We start from the raw sequence: 19,548 nt of genomic DNA, 5'->3' as shown, positions 1-19,548 counted from the left end.
GCTGCCTCAGTTGAATGGTTTTACTAAGCCCTTAGTTGGACTTCAGAAAAACTGTCCTAACAGGGTGACTGCATTTTAAATGATGCAGCAAAACTTGAAGGTGATTTTTGCGTACAGTAGGAGGCAGTGGCTGTCGGATGAGGGCCAGACTGATGTGGTCGGATCTGCGTAGACCCTTGATGAGTTGTGCAGTTGCATGTAGGACACTTCTCATGGGAACAAGGGAGGACAACAGGAAGCCTTCGAGGAGGGTATTGCACCCATTCAGGTGGGATAGGACCAGTGCTTGAACGGTGGATATAAAGCTGTCTGGAGGGAGGAAGGGCTTGACTTTCCCCAGGAGGGAGAGCTGATCCCAAGCTGCCTGACCTTTCTTAGCTATGTGTGTCTTGACGGAAAGGTGTTTGTCGATGTGGAACCCGAGAACGACGTGACGCAGGAGATGAGCTAGGGTGTGAAGCCCTCAGGGTACATGGTTGATAGTCAGGTCATTATGTCTGGGTGTTTAGTGTGGTGGGTGTGAAGTAGGAATTCGGTCTTCGAGGGGTTGAGCTTCAAGTATGCACTGGCCATCCAAGACTGGATCAGCGAGAGGCAGGTTTTGAGCCTGTGGATGTCCTTGATGGAGTCGATCTTGAGGTATTGCCGTGTGCCATTGGCGTATCGGTGGATGTGGATGTAGTGTGTGGATAGGAGGGCTCCCAAGACTATCAAGTCTAAGAAAATGTCATGCATACATTCTGTCAGCCACTCTGATCTTCTGCTGTGATTAACCCTACAGGCTGTCATAAAATCATAGGATAAGCCCCTCACACCTTAGTGTACAGTCTGTGCTAATCTCTCCGTGTTCGACATGTAGACGCGGTCCTGCATCTTATGTTGTGTATTCATATTGTGTGGGCAAACAGTAACGTTTAGAACAGGGATTGACTGTTGTGCATAGACTGTGGTTAAGAAAAATGATTTCATTGTTGATTGAAAGGCAAAGGTCAGTTGTGAGGGAATCGTGTAGACAGTAGGGCAGATCAAGACTCTGGTTACAAACCGTGTAAAAAAGGCAGAAGCAGAAAGATACTCCAGAAATGTACCTATGTCTGCACTTTTTTGATATACATCACCATCTAGATGTCGATGCTGTAATGTGATTTTGATTCTCAGATGATTTGATGGGCAATTGAGGGCCCAAAATTATTGTGAGGGGGGATGCTTATAATTCAGTCTGCCATACATAGAGGCTCCTGTGTCTCAAAATCTTTGGAGCACATTACCAGCAGCTGGCCCAAGGAGCCAATAGCAGTGCACTGAGGGGCTCTCCCCAAGAGCAGTGTACCAACTGAATCATTTCCTCTGAGCTACAGGGGAGATGAGAACCCTTTGTGTATGAAGGGTCTAGTAAAGCATGTGGGCTGAATGTTAGGATGTTAGGATGGGCTGGATGCACGAAATATACTGCTTCAGACATGGTTGGCGTACTGCTCAAAGAAAAAAGCACATGTCCTTGGTTCCTCTGGGAGTTGGGGTTGTATGTTGAGCCCAGGGACAGTTACTGGAGTTTTGGCAGTGAATGTAATTAGGGTGCATCTCTCCCTACCAGGATTACACACATGGTTTTCCTGTAGTCTAGCTTCTCTTGTAGACAGAAATTGTAGTGTGCGGAAATGTCATCTGGTAAGGGTGTAAAAGCCCTTGCTTTTGTTATTAAATATAAACTGAAGCAGGTAATTCCATCTCAGAAAGGGTGGTCTCATAATCACGCCCCCATTCAGAAAGCAAGCTCTGTGCCAAAAGCATATGATACACCTGTACTCTGATGCATCAGTATCCTTTTCTGCAGCGCAGTACAGAGGTTGCATTTAATTCTGCACTTCTGTTTCAAAACCAACATAATAATAATAAACTACATACATGACGGAAGCATAATCTGAAATATAAGCAGCCATACCTATTTTTGTATGTTGGTTGGTAGTTCACATAATTATAGAAGCCACTTCAGATTTGTAGCATACCAGTGTCATCCCTGTGAGCACAGGCAGTTATTGGAGGCTATGTGTATTTCAGGTGCCTGCAAGTCTCCATTCCGGTGAATGAGACAAAAGACAATATGCATGCCTCTGTTGATTTGCTGGTTGGAAGGGTAATTCCTCCTTTGCTCTGCATGGGATCCCCCAGCTAGAGATGGCCAGAGATTCTGCTTCACAGACCCAATTCCATAAAAAATGACCTGCCTCACACTAGGGGATGCACACCAGAGAGCCTTCCAAGTTTCAGGCTTTGGGCAATCAGGAATCACAAGTGGGTTTCAGTAAGGATTCCTCTGTCTTACTTTTCTGTGGGTGTTTATCACCTTCCTGTCCCCTCCTTTTCCTGCAGAACATGGCACTCTGGGTATGCCATCAGAAGGTAAGGGTCACTTGTCGCAAGGACAGGGCAATCCCTGTCTTTGCGACCCCTTAAAGCGGGTTTGATTTTCTCCAATGTGGCATGTAGTCTATAAACGAGGGGGGTCTCCCACTCCTTTGATTCACTATTGGACCATCAAGAACTTAAGATTGAATTCATGTGTACCGCCTTCGCGAGAGTAATCTTTCCAAAGCCCTTAGCCATTGAGTTGAAGAAAGCGTGCTCAAAGGCAAGCTCTGCTACCTACCCATTCCAAGGGCACATTGGTGGTAATTTACTGTTGTAGACCTGACCTGCCTCTCTCTGCCAGCTGCACTGTTATCAAGGCCCCTCACTGGAGGTGGAGGACACCTGCAGGTGCTAGGTAGCCTCGCACCCGGGTTGGGAGTGAAGAGAAAAAGGATCCACATTGTTCCTGAGCCTCTGGATTGGGTCTTACAGCAATCTGAGTGCCCGAACAGCCATGATCCCTGTTTTTGCTGTTGCAACCGATTGGAGCCATTTTCAAACCACGTTTGACATCTTCAAACATTGGACCCGCCGGTGCTGCCTTTGGGACGCACTCAAACTTCGACCTACTTATCCTGCACCTGCAAACTGGCTTGTCGCTGCATTTCACCTGTTTGGCTCGAACCACTGCTGCGGATACCTTAGAAACACTGCTCTTCCAACCTCACATCGGATTTTCCGGCTCACTCCTTCGAACTGATGGACCTCGACTTGAACCGCAAGCAAATCGTGTCACTCATTGACCTGAACCAGTGTTTACCAAAGGCATGAACCGACTCGACCTCCAAACCGACCTTGGTGAGACGTTGTAATTGCATCGCTCATCGCTCGGGTACTTTCAAGTGACACTGCCCCACTGTTGCACTTTTAAGGGCCCTAGAGACTAGTTAAGTCCCATTTGCATTTTTTTCTACCAAGACATATACTTTGCATTTCTTGCTGGTTTTCATCCATCAAAAGTATCCAGAGCGCTTGTACATTTCTGTTCTGCAACTTCTGTGTTCTTGCACAGGGGTGGGCTTTTGGTAGTCTTTTTAAAAGTTATATAATTGATTTTGTTTAATTAAACGATATAATTGTATATACCCTTGGTTGGGCATTCTTTTATTTTGGAACTGTCTCACTATTGCTGTTTGTATTGCTACTGTCTCACTTTCACACCCTATCTGATAGCATAGCCTTTCCTCTGCTAACATTACCACAAAAGGTGAAGGAGGTATATCTCCTTGCTGTGCCTGTTTTACCTTTATGATTGGGATCACTGTTGGTTTGTATAAATGTGGGTACTGAGTAGGTAGTTTAGCCACTTCTCATCCTTGTCCTCCTGCAGAGCAGAAGTAATTTCGTCACTATCGGCTTAGACTAGCTCCATGCAGATACTTTACTGGGATAGGGGCTGTCTCATACCATGCCTTTTCTATTGGAGTTGGGTTGTGTAAAACCTGTTTTGTTGCACATTGTAGTCTTTGAGAGGGAGATTGGAAAGCATTTAACTAGTTGAGTCTTCACCCCAACGTCTGTGGGAGAGGGATGTGGGATGCAAACTGTTGTTGCTTGCTTCATAATATGTGTGGGCAGGGGCGCCGAGTACGGGGGGGGCTCCGGGGCCCGAGCCCCCCCTGCCCCCTCCCCGGCAAAATCAAGTCGGGGCTGAGCCCCCCCCCGGCCAGAGAGAAGTGATGCAGCATCGATGGCCCTTTCCATCGATACTGCATCACTTCTCTCCGGCCGGGTATAATCGCGAAAATGTGCGATTAAGCCCTCTACTCTAGGACTCATTGGTGTATGGTCCTGGAGGGGAGGGCTTAGGCGCAGGGCATTCAAACTGTGAGGCGCGCCCCTCTGGTGGACCGCAGCCTCATGCCCACAGGGGCGCGCATCCACAGTTTGAAAAAAGAAAAAAAAGGATAAATGACCAAAGGGTCGGGCTGTTGCTTCATTAACAAGCAGCAGCCGATCCACGGCCCCTGCCACTCATGCTAAGTGCGACAGGGGCCGGGGCTTTGTGAGGTCTCAGGCTCCATTAGGAGCCTATTTATGAAGACAAAAGAAAAAGCGCACAACTTCTTTTGCCTTGATGATGGTCATCACGGCAAAAGAAGGTGTGTGCTTTTTTTGTCTTCATGAATAGGCTCCTATTGGAGCCTGAGAGGCCCCACAAAGGCCCGGCCTCTGTTGCACTATGGGTGGTGGCAGCAGTGGTGTGGAACTGCCCAAGTGTCACAGAAGTGCTAGAACATATTTGGTCACAGGCACCTACTGTTTTACAAATTAAGCACTTGGTATACACATGCAGTTGCAATTAAATGTTCATTAAAAAAGTATGCTTTCAAGAGTATGCTATCACAGAGAAAAGGGGACCCCAAAGCCAGTTCAACTACCCACTCCCAGGTGTGCTACTGAACAGGTAGATGTAAGTCGAAAGACGCAGACAGAACAATAACTTTGTGAGTCAACTGAGAGATGAATGCACTCATGCTCCATTCAGAGAGAGGCTTTGAAAATGTAGCTCTGACAAATCAGAGAATCAGGGGGGCAAAGAAGCACTGCACATCTCCGCTCCCTCTTCATGGGTTTACGGTTGCCACCTGAAAGGTTGCCAGCAGCTAATCTGCCAACCTGTCCCAACTCCATGCCTCGTGTGCTATTCCCTGGTCAACCAAACTCTGTGAACTCATAGGCCGCATACGACCCACAGAAATCTTTATACCGCCCGTCCTGAACGTCTGTTTCTTGCACTAGTGATATTAACGCGTGCAGCTCCAAGGTATAATATTAACAACCAGTGTTTGTGGGTAACGGGCCGGCATAAAGTCTCTATTTCAGAGCCAGAGTCAAATGATAAGGTGCTTGTGGCAGTATGGGGTTCCAGGCCTCTGCTTGGAACTTGGTTCTGCAACCTTTAGCTCTGCAGATGTGTTGGACTACAATGCTCATCAGCTCCAGCCAGCATAGTCAATGGTGATGGATCATAGGAGTCATAGTCCAAAACATCTGGAGAGCCACATGTTTAAGACCCCTGGCTTTAAAGGGATGGTCTAGTAAACATTTTTATTTAAAAAATAGATAGGCCACATAAAATAAAATACTAGCATCCTCCGTTTTAAAACTTCCTATGTAAAATTTTGAGCTATTCAAGCTCAAAATTCGAAAAAGCAAGCACAGGGGCGCAGCCATTTTGTGAAATGGAGGCCCTCCTGTGCTGGCTTTTGCGGCACTAATGAAGGAAAAGCCAGCCAGCTGTAGTAAACAAAGTCTACCGCTGGGTGGCTTTCCCTTCATTAGTGTCGGGACTCGGAGGACGCGGACCGGAGACCAGAGCAGGAAAGCTGCAGCTGAATCTCGGTAAGTGCTATTTATTTTTTTTACAAAAAATAAGCACTAGCTGCGGTTTTTTTTCTAAGTTTTCCGGGCTGGAGGAGCCCGGAAAACTTAGAAATAAAACCGCAGCTTTAAAAACGTATTTATGTTTGCGGTCGCTTTTGAAGCGACCGCAAACATAAATACAACGTTATTGTGTTGGAAAACGCTGCGGTTTTTCTTTCCAAGTTTCTCAGGCTCCTCCGGCTCGGAGGAGCCTGAGAAACTCGGAAAGAAAAACTGCAGCGTTTTCCAACACAACCGCGTTGTGTCTGCCTGAATCTGCTTTTCTATTTGGGGCTCTCGGGCTGCCGGGGAGCCCGAGAGCCCCAAATGGAAAAGCAGATTCAGGCAGAAACAACGCGGCATAGCGGAAAACAACTGCGTTGTGTCTGCCTGAATCTGCTTTTCCATTTGGGGCTCTCGGGCTTCCCACGGGGAGCCCGAGAGCCCCAAATGGGAAAGCAGATTTAGGAAGATAACGCAGCATTTAGTATTTCCCATTTGAGGCTCTCGGGCTCCCAACGGGGAGCCCGAGAGCCCCAAATGGGAAATCAGCTGCAGGTAGAAACACTACGCGGCATGTAAACATAACCACGTGTGTTTCTGCCTGCTGTGGCTTTCACTTTGGGTCTCCGGTGCTCACCGGAGACCCAAAATGATAGCCACAGCAGGCAGAAACACACGCGGTTGTGTTGGAAAACGCTGCGGTTTTTCTTTCCAAGTTTCTCAGGCTCAGAAACTTGGAAAGAAAAACCGCAGCGTTTTCCAACACAATAACGTTGTATTTATGTTTGCGGTCGCTTCAAAAGCGACCGCAAACAAAAATACAACGTTTTTAAATCTGAGGTTTTATTTCTAAGTTTTCCGGGCTCCTCCAGCCCTCCCCGTGGGGAGCCCGAGAGCCTCAAATGAGAAATGCTAAATGCTGCGTTGTCTGCCTAAATCTGCTTTCCCATTTGGGGCTCTCGGGCTCCGAGCCGGAGGAGCCTGAGAAACTTGGAAAGAAAAACCGCAGCGTTTTCCAACACAATAACGTTGCATTTATGTTTGCGGTCGCTTCAAAAGCGACCGCAAACATAAATACAACGTTTTTAAAGCTGCGGTTTTATTTCTAAGTTTTCCGGGCTCCTCCAGCCCGGAAAACTTAGAAAAAAAACTGCAGCTAGTGCTTATTTTTTGTAAAAAAAAATAAATAGCACTTACTGAGATTCAGCTGCAGCTTTCCTGCTCTGGTCTCCGGTCCGCGTCCTCCGAGTCGCGGCACTAATGAAGGGAAAGCCACCCAGCGGTAGACTTTGTTTACTACAGCTGGCTGGCTTTTCCTTCATTAGTGCCGCAAAAGCAAAAGCCAGCACAGGAGGGCCTCCATTTCACAAAATGGCTGCGCCCCTGTGCTTGCTTTTTTGAATTTTGAGCTTGAATAGCTCAAAATTTTACATAGGAAGTTTTAAAACGGAGGATGCTACTATTTTTTTTTATGTGGCCTATCTATTTTTTAAATAAAATTTTTTACTAGACCATCCCTTTAAGGAACAGAAAGTAACAGGAGTATGACGTTCCTGGATCTACATGGGTAGAATAAAAGTAGATTAGAAGAACAGCCTGGGGACATCAAGTTTATGTAGGATGGACTGGTGGGGGTCTGAGTCACCTGAGGAGACAGGGGTATTTTACAGGTCTGAAACCTGGTAATCCACTTTTCAATAAAAGACAACATGGAGAGGGGTGATGTATCTGTGTGGCCTGTAAATCTGCCGAGATACCACCAAACTGTACCGCCATTACTGCCACTTGGTCTGGCGGTATTACTGCCGGATTACAAGTAGTGGTAGGCAGTGTTAGTCCCCATTAATTGGAGTCCATAGGACTCCATGGTGGATTTCAGCGGTATTACTGCTGGTAGTAATTTTGCTGGTGGTAATACCCCAAATTGTTCTATTTTGGGCGGTATGGTGGAGGAAATACCTCCAGCTTCTTGCTGAAGGATTTTCCTCCACCTTTGCCCTCAAACTCATAGTTGGGCGGTGCGATAATGTGGCTCTATACGGTATTACCAGTGTTGCCAGTCAGAACTCATTTACCTCAGCAATGTATTCAGTTCTCTGTTTTTTGTCCTGACGCTTAAAATGTGCGATTTGCATTACAAGCTGTGTGCCGCAGACTGCTTCCACTCTAAGCGGGGGAGAAGTTAGGACTGTGGGGACTGAGACGGCAGGACTTTTCAACCTTTTGACACGAGGGGCCTTCACTGAGTCTTGGGGGGGCATCACCTCCCACGGGATATGGTACAGTATAATTACCTCATTGCTTTCTAACACTGGTTCCTCTACATCAGCCTCTTGCTGACATAGAAGGGTTTATAGCTGTTCAGTGGGCATTCAGTGGTTAAGATCTGTGCTGGCCTGCCATCTTGTGATAAACCGCAGCTATTAACCTTAAATGTGTCGCCATCGCAAGTCTCACTTCTCCCACAGCAACAGCAGAGCCCGCTTGCCAGTGCCTGATAATCCCAAAATTATCTGTAATTTTATGCAAAGCTGCAGTTTATTTTTACAAGGTTATTTTACTCACTGAATACTGATCAAGTGTTTTAAGTCTGGACTTTATTAACTGGGTGCTTGTAATTGCAGCACAAGCACTCTTTACAATCTAAACTAGAGGTGTGTTTACAATGTTGATTGTTCCAAAATACATCTCCTAATGTGCTGCTTTGGGTCAGGTGGCCCCCTTTAAGCTGTACACAATGATACATTGTCTGGTTGACATACTATGTGATTTGTGTATTTTATAAAGGAAACTAAGACCACTAGAACTCGCCACCCAGAAACTCCCAATCCCACCTTTGGGGGCATTCCTGTGGACATGGGAACACAGAGGAAAGAATGAATAAAAAAGTATTTGCCTTCAAGAGGAAGCTAGACTTTTGCAAAAGAACAGTTGGAGCTGGGCAAGCCACCTAGCAACATTAAGGTCCAGCTTTGATGAATACTTCCCTGAAGAAAATGCTGGCATTAATGACTGGGTGATGCAGACTTTTCTGGCAGAGGAGGTGGTTCATCATCCATTTGATGACCAGGAAGAGCTGATTGAGGTTCCGTCAGACAGTACTCTGCAATCTGAATTTAGGAACATTGCAGTGGGTGAATTTTGACTGAAGGTTTCTTGGAAGGAAAGATGTTATTAAGCATAAGTGGGGTATACTTTTTTTTTACTGACTCCTTCATTTTTTGAATAAGGGGTGTTTCAAATGAATGTTGAAAACCCGGAAAGTGGGAGTTTTAAAAACATGGAGACAACCATGGCTGCAACATTTCGACGCGAGTGCTTCCATCAGTCCCAAACATCACCTGGGTGCAGGGTGAGCCTGCGTAACTGCTTTTTAAAATTTTACACTACTTAACCAGAATTTCTGGTAAACTACAATGTTAAAAGCAGTTAACCCTCTTCCCCCCAAGTCTGAAACCACACTTGATTGCATTATAATTCAGCCAGGATTGCATTATACATCAGCGTGGATTGCATTATACTTGAGCAGCACATCAAAACTGTCCACTGAAAGGTTTAAGATTAAGCTACATCCCTAACTCTATCTGGTTACCCAGAGGTAACATCTGAGCAAATGTCACTTTCGGCTGGCCAATCTACAGCAGCACTATTGTAATTTTGAATTGTTGATGTTTTACTGAACTATTGTACCACATACGTCTTGCTTGGTAGTTTTTAATTGGGAAACGTCTTTACTTCTCGTTTTCCTTGAATTGGGAACTTTTTTTTGGTGGTGGTGGTGGTACTCCACCTTGCAGCTATACCTTCTGTTTAGCAAGCATTTCATTCTCCCATCCTAGTTGTGTTGCTGAACGATTATAGAGTGGTGGAGTAGGGGCAGTGATGTCTTACTGGAATGCAACTCGAAGGCTTAAATCTCCTTCTTTCTTGACTTTAGTATATGCAGTGCATGCTAGCCAATGTTTACACTGTTCTGCGCTGCACGCGCCAACACCCACCCCCCCCGCGCGCCGTGGCACCAAGTTGGCAACTACATGCAAATATGCAGTCATATAACTGCCAGTGATGTCACTTCCTGTATTTGGGCCCCACCGCCCCCCCCCAGGAATTCATAAGTCGGCTCCCCTGTGTGTGGGGCGTGATTAGAGAACAGTTGTTATTAAACGTCACACTTTTACACTTTTCCTGATGAAGGGAAGAGGGTGGAGTGTTTGCCTGTCTGATTCCTTTTGGGTAAATGGTTTGAGCCTCTTTGTGTCTTACTCTAGACTAGAGCTTGTGTAATCATCCTCTGGAGTAGCTTGAGAACACTGACGCCCCACTTCTTGTGTTATGTGACATTTCAAAAATCCTCTGGGCTGTTCTTGCTTGCCCCACCCTCTTTTTGAATACTCTGTTGCTTACTCCAACTACTTTTGATTACTCGCAGTGGCTGTCACTCTCGAATTATGTACTGTATGTACCAGCATGTCATTTGATAACATAACATAATAAAGTCCAGGAGTGGGGGTGACTTAAAGTGTCCCTCACCCACAGATGTATACAAAAAAGCTCCTACTGCCACCTCCCGATGAAATAGAAATAGTGATTTTTTTTTCTTCTGCTTATGGATGTACGTTTTATGTAACATCAGATTTCCCCAATTATTACTAGGAGGTGTCACGGTGGGAGGGGAGAAACAGAATAATTGACACACAAGTAGTAGAAGAATTACAATCGTTTTGTTCTGTTCTAAAATCTCAGTTTATTCTCACTTAATTGGGCATTTTCTTATTCCCCACTTCAAACACTGATGGGCTGTCCACAATCTCATGGTACGCTATCACTTAGATATCCGAGTCAATAGAGCATGCAGTCATTGCCATATCACTGCTATCAAATGTTTTTATGCATAGTGTGGTGACATAACCGCGTTACCCACGTCAGCAGGTTAAATAAAGACTGCCAGGCGTGGCCGAGGAATTCGACAAGAGTACCTGTGTCTCGGGTACTTATATGCATGCAGCTGTGACTCCCTGTGCCCCACGCTCCGTACAACAATTGGCGACAAGGGGGAGAAGGAGGCATCGCGCACTGTGACTGCGAACCCATTCCCTGGATACCTGACAGCAAAGCAACGCCAGCTGCAGCACAGCAAAGGCTCCGAGGAACCCCGCACAGGTACCAGTCACTCGCCCTGGCGCTGCTGCCTGCAGGTGAGGATCCCGGCTGCGGCTCCCCATTTTGCGAGTGCTCGTGCGCCGGGACCTGACATTCCACGGATAGTACTCATTTGCGGAGCAGGACATTTCGGCCCGGGACCGATTTGGCAAGGTCACTTCGCAGCAGGAGCCGGTTCGGCACCATTTCTCACTGAAACAGTGTCAGTGTACTGGCCGCACCGAAATGCAAGGATTCCATAAGACAAATTGAGGAGGTTGAAGGGGCTGATGGAGAAAGTAGCGAGCGAGAAGTGTAACTTCAAGAAAGTTTAACCGTTACTTACTGCATTTTCACTTATTCGCATGTACAGTGGGGGCACCAGGAGAGTTTTCTGCAATTGGCATTGTCACTAACAGGAGGGGCAAGGGCAGAAACCACACCACAGGATGAGAATAATGGCACAAGTTGGCAGAGGAGGGTTTGAGAGTTAGGTAGTCGTTTTTACAAGGCTTCAGTGATGTTGCTCCGAGCAGAGCTAGTGCTCTGGATAGTTCAAATATTCACAGAGGAGGTAGGGGCAACAGGTCTGGGGATAATGTTATGTGCACTGACAGGGACGATGTTATTGGCAATTCAGCAGGTAGCTCTCTGCCCCCGTCTCAAAATAACTCTCTCCATTCTGTCTCCCAGTCCGTGAGAAGGTGAAACGAACAAGATTAAAGCACGCAATGTACTGCCGTGCTGAAACATGTTTGCGGCAAAACATCCCTGCGCCAAACTGGTTGCACCGAATTGACCATGCCCATTCGGTCCGAGCCGAAATGGCCGTGCCGAAATGGGGTGCACTGGTAATTTCGGCACAACAACGTGTCCGGGAAGACAATACTGCCATCTAGTGGCTCCTTGTCACAATGCAGGTCCATTAAGACATGTGGCTGATTCATTGGTAGCTCTACTCGTGCGTGTAGGACATTGTGTGCACTACAGGAGGGCATAATTGCACACCAACAGGCCCTCAGTCATGTACAGGGACAGGAGTTTTGATGTAAATGATGGGGGCAATGAAGACATTGTTTCCTCATCTACCACCCCTGGGAAAGAAGTGCCACGCAACCAAGGGGCAGACCCACGAGAGTGGTGGGACTGCACAGCAGCCCCCAGTTCCATAGCAGCTGTGACAAATCCCAGGATATCGTCCCAGCCTCCATATGGAAGGTGGGGGGCACTTCCCATGAGGCCAAGGAGGTAAGGCGGCTACCCGATAGTCCCTCTTGGGGTGGTACTCAGCAGGTGGATCTCATGGGAGGGAATCCTCCGTGGGACTAGGGACAACTATCAGGAAAGAATGTGGTATGCCCTGAATACCCCACACCCTCCCTCATCTTCCGACCCTATACAGGGTAACATTATTCCGCACTCTTCCATGTACCTATGCAAGGTAGTGCATCCAAACCCCTTCCAAAGTACTGAGACGAGGAAGAGTAGGGACTACCTGTATGAATCCTACAAAACTACTGCCACAGAGAAGATTCCAAGTAACCCAGTTGAGAGGAATAACATCAGTACTGGAAAGAAGAGGCATAGAGTAATAAAGAGCACTCTGCCCAACCAACTCCAGCAGTCTAGTCAATAGGTACAACCTGTAAGCAACAATACATAAAAAGGTAAGGACTGAAGAGTTTGTTCAGTGCTCCTCGAGGAGCTGCAAGCAGGTCGGCAGAACAGAGAAGGGAGAGCTGGGGAACAGAGACGAGAAGGCAAAGCCTCCGAAATGGGCTGCAGGAAGATGAACCATTCACCCTGCTGGTAGCAGACCACAGAGATCTGCAGGAGAGAAAGGACAACACAGTGTATACCAGCCAAGCAGACCAGTGGCAAGCAGCTACGGAGATGCCCTGGCTGGAGCGGGCCTACGCAGAGAGCACAGGGCGGATGAGATCGACTCCTGAAGCTGGCCGTAGCCCGAACAGATGCTCCTTGAAGGTAGGGGCTTCCTGGGGCTAGCTGGTGAAAATGGAAGGCAGATCTGGGAACCCCTTAAGAAGGGTAAAAGTACCCTGGAGTACAAGGCTCGGAGGAAAGCCTGGGAAAGAGACGTTAAACAAACAACTGCATATGAAGTAAGTGCCTTGGACCCTAAGTACAAGAAATGGTATGAAGAAATAATAACAGCTGAAACATGGGTCTGGAAACCCCAAATACAGAGAAAGCACTACAACCACTAAATAAACAATAGTAGTACCTGACAGGATAGCGAAACAGGTCTGCTATAATATCTAAATAAGTCGTAATTTGAACAATCGTAGTGCCTGGCAGGATAGTGAACCAGGTCTACCTCACAAACAGCAGAGAAGCCTGAAAAGAGCCAGCGGGAAGGGAGTAATTTCCTCCTGCATCGTGAGAAGCTGGAAAACAACCAGGGGAAGGGAGTCATTCCCCCTGGGTTAAGAGAAGCTGCAAAAGAGCCAGAGGAAAGGGAGTAATTTCTACCGGCATCATACAAATCCTGAAAAAGGCCAGGGGAAGGGAGAAATTCCACCACCATTTTTTATACTGCCTTAAATGCCAGAGAGAAAGGCCAGGGGAAGGAAGACATCCCCCCCACCATTTGGTGAACTGCCTGAAAGGTCTGAAGAAGACCCAGGGAAAGTTGACATTCCCCATTGCTTGTTGAGCCACCACAGTGAGTCCAAGCAGAGCCAGAGGGGAGGGAGCCATCCCCCTGGTATTGTGAATAGAATAAGTAACTTAGAGACTTTCTTGTTTGTGCCTAACATTGACGGAGAAATCATTCAAGAGAACTGTTAGAACTTTTGCTTCATGCAATTTGGGAGAATACATCTTGTCACCAGGAGATCAACACAAAGCCTCAGTCCAGAAGAAGGAAGCCATTCATCTCCAGCATTGGATCTTTCATGGATTCACATTCTGTGAATATTCCCTGTCGTCGGGCTGGGAAACCTCGGTCACTTTAACTTAGTGTTTTCCTATGGAAAACTTTGACACTTTAGTGTCTTATCAACATTCTTTTTGGGGGCTTTAGGCCCCACCAATAGGACGTGTGGGATAAATAGCCCCGCCCCCGCAGCTTCCCTTCTGATTTCAACCGTCTCCAAACTGTTGGGATCACCTCGTGTTCTTCGTGTGTGTGCATGTGCGTTTTTGGAATCGAGAGCTACAATGGCATCGGGGGCTCAGAAGCAATCCATTGTATCGAGAGCTACAATGGCATCGGGGGCTCAGAAGCAATCAATTTTTCGGCCTTGTGCTACTTGTGGCTTGAAGAAGGTGTACGAGGGCGACGGCCATATGGATTGCCTCTACTGCCTTTACCCCCATCACTAGGCGGAGACCTGCAAGATATGTTAGGGGTTCTCGCAGACGACTCTGAAGGACCGTAATCGGCAGCTTATATGTTGGCTCAATGAGGGCACGTACCCGGCTTCAGAGGTGGGGTCGGCCCGGAGACTGTCTTCAGAGCGGGCTGTGAAGTCCGTGGAACATCACCATGTGGCGTCGGCCATACCTTCGGCAAAGAAACATCATCCTGCTTTGCCAGCGTCGGAGGTGGGGAAGAGCAGTAAGCCTTCATCGAGCAAGCAGCTGTCGAAGGGTGCGAGTACCTCTTCATCCAAGGATGGCCGGTCGGACCATTCCTGTGGGTCTGGTGGTAGGCCCCGAGAAGTGGACGGCGCTGGAGAAAGACTTGGCCGAGCCGAAGGAATCTTCATCGAAGCGCTCGTCATCCGGGGACCATCACAGGTCGTCGTCCAGCCGGGAGTCTTCCAAACACCAGTCCAGTTCTTCCAAGAAATCTGGATCTCTGGTGAAGTTGACGCCGAGGGAGGTGGTTCCGACGACGACAGTGGATCCGTCATCAACGGTTGGGCTCCAGTCTACGGTCCTGTCGGCGCCTTCCACAACAGTGATTGACAGTGGACTGAAGCTGTTCTCGTCCACGTGAGTGGAAACGGAAGGATTGTTGTCAACGAGCGGGTCGTGGCAGTCCGACGCCCTTGATTCTCTTCTTCCTGACAACATTCTGGCTCAGGATCCGGCAACTTATTCGGATTAATCGGAGGTTGAGGATGACCAGGATCCGGTGTGGGGCCCGTTGGCTTTGGGTCTCCAAATTGTGGGGCCTTCGACGTTGACTGGAATCGGAGCTGGTCCGGTCGGTTATCCGCTGGTTAACCTGCAGTCTCTTTTGTCATTACAAGTACTGTCCATGCTTGAGTCGTCGTTGGGGCAGCTGGATGCGAGGTTGCCTCCTCTGAATGTGAGTCCGGCAGTGCCGGTGGTCGAAGTGCCTTGTGTAACACCGAGGACGTCTTCTCCAGCACGGTTGCCTTCGCTGTCCACAGTTGCATCCAGAAGAAGGCGAGCTGCCAGAGTCTGAGCCAGAGAGTGTTCTGCGGGACACTTTGTCTACTGTTTCATCTTCACTGACGAGGGACAATGCGTGGGACACGGACGTGGAGGTGGCGCAACTTCGGAGTCCGGCACAGCCCTCTCCACCAGATGATATTGGGGCATATCACGCCATGATGTCTAAGGCATGTGTGGAGTTTGGATTGGTGCCAGAAGAGGAGCGGAAGGACTGCTTCCTATTCATCATATGGGCAAGCAGATGAAGGCTGTCTTCTCTGTGCCTATTCTTGACCATTTGTGGCAGGAGGGCCTGCGAACGATGTACCATCCGTTTTCGGAGCCAGCTGTCAAAGGTCGTCTTTAAAAGAAGTTCAAGGCTCCGCAGTCTACCCCAAAATGCTTGGTGTCTCAGCCCACGCCTGAGTCTGTGGTGTCGGCGGCAGCCAGCAGGAAGGCCAGAAGTCAACACAAGTGCGTTACGCCTCCGGACAGTGAGGGCAGGAGGCAGGAAGCCTTTGGGGGAAAAATGTTTTGACTGTTGGGGCGACGATGGTCAAGGCAGCAAATTCCTTGCCGATCATGGCCCGGTATGATCACGAAATGTGGCATCGGCTGGCCCCAATTCTAGAACATCTGCCGGAGCAGCACCGTAAGGACGTCATTCTGTTGGTGTGTGAGGGTGAAGAGGCCTCCAACCACAGCATAAATATTGCTGTGGACCTGGCGGAGTCGGGATTTAAACAAATTAACAATGGGGTGGTGCTTCGACGTCAGACCTGGTTAAAATGCACTGACTTTTGGCCGGAGATACAATATAAAGTAATTGACCTGCCCTGTGAAGGGGTGCACTTGTTCAGTGAAAAGATCGATGAAGACCTGAAAGGGATGAAGGAGGACACGGAAACGGCTAAGTCCTTAGGTTCCTTACAGAGTGGGCACTCTTTTCGCTCCTTTTGACCTTTCCGGGGTGCTTCAGGTTATGTCCGGTTTGCTTCCACCAGGGACTGTGGTTACAGTCGGTCCAGTTACTCTTCTCAAGGATATCAACGGTCGGCCCAGTCGGCGCAGAAAAGTTGAGACTTCCAGGCTCAGCAAATAAGGGGTTTGCAGTCCTCAGCGTCTAAGGAGAGGCAAGCTAAGCCGCAACAATGACTGCCTTGTGGCCAATCTGCTAGGGGGCGGGGTGGCTATGTACGTGGACGAGTGGAGAAAAATAACATCGTATCGCTGGGTGTTGACACGGTGCCTCTAGGCCACTAGTTAAGAGTTCAGGTGTCCCCCATTTCCTATTCCACCGGTGTATGTCTTACAGCCCCATCTTCAAATCCTGCAGCAGGAGGTGGTTCTCATGCTGGAGAAAGGGGCAATAGAACCTGTGCCGGTGGCAGAGCGGGGCCAAGAGGTTTATTCCCGCTACATCGTAGTGAAGAACCCCGGCAGCAAATGGAGACCCATTCTGGATGTGATGAAGTGTTGTTTATTGGTTTGCCTGTTACACTCCGCCATGCATGGGTGGTATTGCTATGTATTGCTATGTAATCTATTCACAGCATGTGAATCCATGAAAGATCCAATACTGGAGAAGGGAGAAGTTTCTTACGTGTAACGCCATTTCTCCAGCGTTGGTATCTTTCATGGATTCACATGCACCTGCCGGCCGCCCCTGCAGGCAACCCTGGTTTGGGTTTCCTTTACTTTGGAGGTTAAAATCTGAAGGGCAGCCACGGGGGCAGGGCTATTTATACCACACGTTCTATTGGTGGGGCCTTAAGCACCCAAAAAGGACGTTGATAGGACACTAAAATGTTGAAGTTTTCCATAGGAAAACTATAGGTTAAAGTGACCGAGGTTTCCCAGCCTGACGACGGGGAATATTCACAGCATGTGAATCCATGAAAGATACCAACGCTGGAGAAATGGAGTTACAGGTAAGAAACTACTCCCTTCTGGACTAAGAAGACCCTCATTTGTCCTTAGTTAAGAGTGGCAGGGAGACATGTAGCCCCTGTGTTTTTTTTTTGTTTTGTTTCCCCCTTGGTCCGGGAAGCCTAGTATTAAAATTACTCCGGGCCAGAAAACGATGAACCACAAGGACACCACCCCACCCGCACAGACCACTTATTCAGGTGAGGTGCACTCAGCAATCTGCAATGAAAATGTTAATTCAGGAGATGGGCCACACCCCGAGTTCCTTGTTAATTAACAGACAAAGACACCGGAGTGAATTTATTTATAGAGGCCCCCAACAGGGTCCCTCTTTATTAAACATACCCTTATAAGACCCTAGGATTCCCTGGGCATGAGCTCCATCTAAGCAGGGGGCCAGCTACGTCAGCTCACCCTTCCTTGGAGGTGTCCCTGGGACCCTAAGGATGAGCGTGCCACAACCCCATCCCCTTGCTAAACTCGGGTACCACCCACATGGAGCGTGAGGACAGAGGATAGCCTCTGTGGGTGGTTCCATCTTGCAAGGCGGCCTTGGGCAGGCCACCAACCTATGCCACCACCTCACGCCAGGGTGCCTTTCCTTCACCCCAATTAATAGCCATGGCCATCTACATAATATCCTATCTATCCTTACTTAGCAGTTACCCTACTTAACATTCCCCTAATACCCCAACTCTCTGTTTTGCCTTATTTAACATTTATCCTACATAACATTAATCCCATAGACACATAACTACTCATACATATATACATAGACTCACAACACATACACAACATGAAACACTATAACAATGGGTTGACTGCTGCAGTCAGTCACCCCTGCACAGTACCTTTGAGGTCTGTCTGCACGCAAGGCTGTGAGTTGCTGGTTGCAGGCTGGAGCCTGTTCCCTGATGACACTGGGTGGGAAGATGGTGCTTGGCTCATCTGGTGTTTGGCTGTTGACATAATGTGGTCCTTCAGAGTGACCCCGTCCACCACTTGGGGTTACCGCACTATGCGCACTCTGTAAACTGTCATGGGCGGCCCCCTATGCACATGGGGAACCCCCCACTCTCACTGCCGCATCCAAGGCCACATTATTATTCAGGGTGGGCCCCGCTGGCTGGGGGGCCAACCCGACGACACTGCCGCTACCCGCGGCCTAAATATTATCTTAGGGTGGGCCCCATTGGCTGGGGGGCCCACCCGACAACACTGCCACGACCCGCAGCATTATTTAAATTGAATGGGTCTGCCCCGTTAACTGTGGGGCCCACCCAATGTCACCGCCGCTCCAGGGCTCCATTTTCAGTTCAGGCGGCATCCCCATAGCAACGGGGATGCCGCGTGAATCAACCTCCGGGTCACCAGTGGTCCAGGGATGAATATCAGTTTCTAAACCATCAATCAACCCCACACCTCTAGTATTCCACCAGAAGGGATCCGAACAGATTGGAATACAAGTAAATTATAAGACCTCCTTGTCCAATTTTGATAACATGGAAGGTATGGCAGACATATCTCCGCAAGGGCGTGGATCATTGGTCAGTTGCAACACAGCGAAATACAATTATTACCCAATGATAAAAGGGACTGTCCAGTCAAGGTTGTATACAAATATCTACTTTATTTTTTTTTTTTAAATTTGTTTATTGGCATTTTCAATAATATCACTTACAAGATATGCAAATGCGTCTTGTGCTTGATCTTTTACAACGCTTTTCGGGTTTTAGCTTCAACAATATAACTAATAACAAATAACGAATAACAGTAACTGTCTCCTTGCCATGTCCATATGTTTCAGCTTCTCTTGTTCCGGGGAGGAGGGGATTTAGGGAAGCAGGGGAGCGCGCTCGGGAAGGACGCAGGGGGGATACCTTCCCAGGACCTTCATCGTTTCCAGTCATACGTCTGGGGTTGCCCTATCTTGTCTCGTAGATTAGTTTGTTTCGGGTCATTGGCTCATGGGGGCTTATCGTCCGAGGGGAGGAACATATGCCTGGTAAGTTCTTTCCATGCCTCAAGAGCTCTGCTGGACTCATCCGTAGATCTAGTGACACTTTCTTCCCAGGCCTTGGTTTCAGCCGATACCCATCGCTCCGCTTCACTATGCCATGCTTTGTATTGCGGTCCTGCGGGTCTTTTCCAGGACATGGCTATGGTTCTTTTGGCCAGGATGCACGCTATGTCCATGAGTCTGACTATGTGTTTCAGTCTGGCTAGTCTAGGGTAGATTCCAAGTAGGCATTCCTCAGGTGCCCATTTGTAGTTGGTCATGCCTGCTTTCTCGCATGTCTGCTTTACCCTATCCCACAGTGTCTTGGACTT

The sequence above is a fragment of the Ambystoma mexicanum genome, chromosome 12 (assembly GCF_040938575.1).
Source record: "Ambystoma mexicanum isolate Mex_15411 chromosome 12, UKY_AmexF1_1, whole genome shotgun sequence".
Lineage (NCBI taxonomy): Eukaryota > Metazoa > Chordata > Amphibia > Caudata > Ambystomatidae > Ambystoma > Ambystoma mexicanum.
Note: the sequence above shows the minus strand (reverse complement) of the source record.